The 5,328-nt window shown below is 37.3% G+C and overlaps 1 non-coding gene across 1 annotated transcript; it reads left to right on the forward strand.

Moving 5' to 3' along the window:
• The first annotated feature begins 1,390 nt into the window (after positions 1-1,390).
• On the forward strand, positions 1,391-1,497 carry LOC111747405. Its single transcript, XR_002783518.1, has one exon. It is a non-coding gene; the product is annotated as a U6 spliceosomal RNA (small nuclear RNA).
• Positions 1,498-5,328: the final 3,831 nt, after the last annotated feature.

Genomic DNA, 5,328 nt, shown 5'->3' on the forward strand with positions numbered 1-5,328 from the left:
TCAAACTCTCCCTTATTACTTTAAGAACTAATTTTCTAGTCCCAGGGTTGGGAGCTTAGAAGCAGGTTCCTTTTCCTTTAAAGCAGTGGTCTTTTACACAAAGATACAGACTCAAAGAATATTAATAAAGCACCAGCAGACAAAAATTCTATTTCTAGTCTTCCTGATTCTCATGAGTTGCAGTGGGAAAGATAGAGGAGAATACTTATTCAAAGAGGGGTGTTAAGGCTGATAGCTTATCATCATTCCAGGCAGGGTTCAGCATAAGGAACATAAAATCATGCTGACAGCCTTTGGAGCCTCAGAATATGGGTTATGTTTTTGTAAACCTTTCAAAAATAAGATACTGATTTTCCATTTTTAATAGTGCCACAAAAATAAGATACTGATTCTCCATTTTTAATAGTGCCACACTTCTTGAGTTGTGTAATATTGGAGTGGCCATGAGCATTTTGGGGATCTGGTTAACAAGATGGAAATAGTAAGTCCTTACCTACCAATAATTACTGTAAATTTAAATTGATTAAATTCTCCAAGTAAAAGGCACAGAATGGCTGGATAGATTATTTAAAAACCAACTATAGGCTGCTACAAGAGTTTCACTTTAGCTGCAAGATCACACATATGCTCAAAGCTATGGGATGGAAAGAGATATTCCATACAAATAGAAACCAAAAGAGGACAGGAATAGCTATACTTGTATCATATGAAGTCAACTTTAAGTCAAAAACAGCAACAAGAGATAAAGAAAGTTATTATATAATGATAAGGGGATCTATTCGTCAAGAAGATATAACAATTATATTTGCACCCAACATCAGAACACCTAAATATATTAAACAAATGCTAACAATTCTGAAGAGAGAAATAGACAATAAAATAGTAGTAAGGGACTTCAGTTCCCCGTTTTCAACAATGGAAAGACCATCCAGACAGAAAAATAATAAGGAAACACTGGACTTTAACTATGCTTTATACCAAGTGGATTTAATAAACATATCTGGTGCATTCTATTTAACAGCAGCAGAATACACATTCTTCTCAAGAGCACATGAAACATTTTCCAGGACAGATCATATGTTAGGTCATGAAAGAAGTCTTAGAATATTTGAAAAGATTGAAATCATATCAAGTATCTTTTCTGGACTATATTGGTATGAAACTAGAAATCAATAATAGGAAGAAAACTGGAAAATTCACAAATGTGTGGAAATTAAACACCATACTCCTGAACAGCCATTGAGTTAAAGATGAAATCAGAAGGAAAATAAAAATATATCTTGAGACAAATGAAAATGGAAACACAACATACCAAAACTTATGGTATGCAGCAAAATCTGTGATAAGAGGGAAGTTTATAGCGATAAATGCCTACATTAAGAAAAACAGAATGTTCGCTTCAGCAGCATTTATACTAAAATTGGAACAATACTCAGAAGATTAGCATGGCCCCCACAGAAGGATGACATGCAAATTCATGAAGCAAAAAAGAAAGAACACAGAAAGAAAACAAGAATGATCTCAAATAAACAACCTAATTTTACACCTTGAGGAAGCATGAAAAAAAGACCAAACTAAACCCACAGTTAGCAGCAGGAAGGAGATAATAAAGATCAGAGCAAAAAAAACAAACAAACAAACAAACAAAAAAACGAAATAGAGAATAGAAAAATAATAGAAAAGATCAATGAAACTACAATGGTTTTTGAAAAGATAACCAATTTGACAAACCTTTAGCTAGATTTATCAAGAAAAAACAGAAAGGGCTCAAATGAATAAAATTATATATGAAAGAGGCGATATTCCATCTGATACCACAGAAATACAAAGGATTATAAGAGACTGCTATGAACAATTTTATGTCAACAAATTGGACAACTGAAAACAAATGGATAAGTTCCTAGAAACATTCGACCCACTAACACTGAACCATGAAAATATAAAAAAACTGAATAGACCAATAACAAATAAGGAGATTGAATCAGTAATCAAATTCTTCTAACAAAGAAAAGCTCAGGACTAGTTGGCTTTATGGGGGAATATGACCAAACATTCAAAGAATTAATGCTAATCTTTTCAAACTCTTCCAAAAAACCGAAGAGGAAGGAACACTCTTGAATTCATTTTACAAAACCAGCATTACCCTGATACCACAGCCAGATATGAATAAAACAAGAAGAGAAAACTATAGGTTAATATCCCTGATGAATATAGATGTAAAGAATTCTCAACAAAATACTAGCAAACCAAATTCAACAGTGCATTAAAGAATCGTGCACCATGATCAAGTGGGATTTATCCCTGGATGCAAGAATAATAGTTCAACATACACAAATCAATAAACATGATACACCACATTGATAGAATGAAAGACAAAAATGTTATAATCATCTCAATAGGTGGGGAAAAAGCATTGACAAAATTCAACATACTTTTATGATAAAAAAAAAACTCTCATAAAATTGAATATAGAAGGAACATATCTTAGCATAAGGAAAGCCGTATTGACAAACCTCCAGCTAACATCATACTTGGTAATAAAAGGTTGAAAATTTCCTTCTCAGATCAGGAAGAGGACAAGGGTGCCCACTCTCATCACTCTTATTCTACATAGTTCTGGAATTCCTAACCAGAGCATTCAAGCAAGAAATAAAGGCATCCAAATCAGAGAAGAAGAAGTAAATTTGTCTGTGTTTGCTAATGACATGATCTTATATATAGAAAACCCTAAAGATACTATCAAACACTTTTAGAATTAATAAAATAATTTAGTAAAGAGGGAGGAATCAATTTGTGATGTAAGCCCAACAGTAGCCTTGGCCCGCTCAAAAAGAGTTTCAGAATGAGAATGGATCCTCACGTTTTCCAAGTTGGGTTGAGGTGGCTAGGCTTTTCTGCATCACTTTTCATTAGATATGGCCAGCTCTGAAGAACTAACCTTGGGAGAGGCTAACCTCTATAGATGAGGTGATTCCTGAAGGGACCGATGGCTGGAGGCTGTTTGCCATCAGCACTCCTAGCATCTGGGGCAGTAATCCTACACTGAAGGGATCTCAGTGGCATATCACCATGTCCATGACAAAGGAGAAACACACAGAACTGCATGGCCCAGCCTTTGACATTGTATTTTAAAAAAGTAAAAACAGTTGGAGAATCCTAACTTCAATTTCAAAAGTTCTATACTAATTTCTGATGCATTGCTAACTAATTCCTCCAAAATATGACTAATACTTAGAGGAGGATATGTCTCAGAAATAATGTTTTCAAACTTTGAGGTATGGAGAAAGGAGAGAAGGGTCACCAGGTAGCCAGCTGGCTAACAGCTCGAAACTTTATTGTCTCTTAAAATTTAGATTTTGTAATTTTTTAAAAACTGGTGTTTTCTCTTGTACCTTTGATTCTGGTACTATCCTTGTTTATTTACAGAAATTCATTAATGGTTAATTCTTCAGTCTCCTTGACAGCAACAAAGGTACATGAAGCATATGTTTCATATTCCTTGATGGGATCTCCTCCTGGCCCTCAGCCTGCTGGCTCCTCAGAATGCAAAAAATACAAAGCCAACAGAGGCCATAAGTGAGTGCAGCACAGCCTGCATCCACAAAGCGCAACTGCAGCCTCTGAGAAGGGTCCCTCTCCTTTGCATGTAGCCAGCGGGGAGAACCAACAGGTCTGCATGGAAGCTGGCCCTCTTCCTGTCCCAATTCTGTTTTGAGTAGAACACTCAATCACTCCACGACTCCACAGAGAGGTGGCATAGGGCCCAGGACGTGGTGACTTCCAGGGCGGGTGGGAATCTAAAACGGTATCTTACATATGAAAAAGCTCTATAAACTGGGACACACTGGACAATCATCAGACAGGATTTCTGTTTGTGTTTCTCTTACTCTTTCCTTGGCAAAAGAATTTTAGTCCCTTCCAAGAGCTGGGATAGCCAGGTGTCCTGAACATGCCCTCAAATTCAGTCACAAGGTTTGGATTCTAATCCTCAATCTCCTGTTGCCTTGATCTCATTTAATCTCTTCTCCGAAGTAAGAAAATTGGACTCTATGACTACTGAGTCTTCTCCCAGCAGGGTTAGCTGGTGTGTGCTAAAGGGAACCGGACACATTGGGGTGATGGACGCACTGGTATGCAGAGGAAAGAACACCAATTAGGATTTAGGCGACTCAAACCCTGATTCATTTTTTCATTAACCAGTTGGGTGATCCTGGGCACACCATTCAAACTCTCTCAATCTCCATTGAAAAACGGAGATAGTATAACATTTTATAATACGTACTTCAAGACATATTGTGAGGATTAAATGAGATAATTTATGTAAATTACTTATCAGTGTCTGGTAACCTTCTTACTTAAGTATCTCTTGGTCTGGCTGTGGCAGAAAGAAGTTAGTTGACATCATTTTGCTGTTAGGCTCCAAAATTCAGCACCTGCTATAGGTAAGCTTCACCAACCTTGCTAGGGTTGAAGCATAAGTTTGAAGAATGATATTTTTAAAGTGGGCCCTGAATAGAACCAAAGTTCATGCATCCAGTGGAGCTTCAAGACAGCTAGTATATTATGAGGCCTGATGCACAAAGCTGGGCCTACCACATAGGTCCCCTTATGAATTGAGGGGAAGGCCAAGGATATTTCAGTAAGTGTAGGAAGAGTACAATAGCATTGCTAGGTTGGAATATTTCAGGAATTCGGTGTACATGTCAGTGAGCTATAGTCATGATAATTCTGTGTAGCACATCATCCCAAGCTCATTTATTCTTGCTTGTGTCTGGGTATCGGCTGATCTAGAGAGTTGGCCGGCTCTCCTTCAAGAAATGGGTTCACCTGTGTTTGGCTCCTCATTAAAAGTATGGCTCTGATATTCCTCATATGTATCGGAGGACAGTAAATGTGCTGGTGACACAGACTTGAAACTGGAAAGTTGGGACATGAAATCACCCATCCAGTGCTCACAAAGTTGCATGACTTGGTTTCTGCTTCTTTTGTACTTGCTTTATTAACCTGTTTCTCTGTGAGGACCAGTTTCTTATTCTTCCCAAGTATGTCTTCTCCCATTATTTTAGCTTCCTACTGGCTGTGGCACTGCCTTGTCCCTGTGCTAATTTAGACCCACACTCTATGGTTTTTTAATTAAAATGTTTATCAAAGATAACAACTGGGCTTCTCATCTTAGATTATCTAGAGAATTTGATTGTCTTTGGCTTGGTTTCCACTGGTTCTAATAAAATGTGGCCAGAGGAGGTGTCAGAATCTCCAAGAAGGAGGTGTTGGATTGGAGGAAAAATGAACATGTCTATTTTAAAGTCCCAGGAGGTTAAGTGCCAC

Source organism: Pteropus vampyrus, unplaced genomic scaffold (assembly GCF_000151845.1).
Source record: "Pteropus vampyrus isolate Shadow unplaced genomic scaffold, Pvam_2.0 Scaffold220, whole genome shotgun sequence".
Taxonomy (NCBI): Eukaryota; Metazoa; Chordata; class Mammalia; order Chiroptera; family Pteropodidae; genus Pteropus; species Pteropus vampyrus.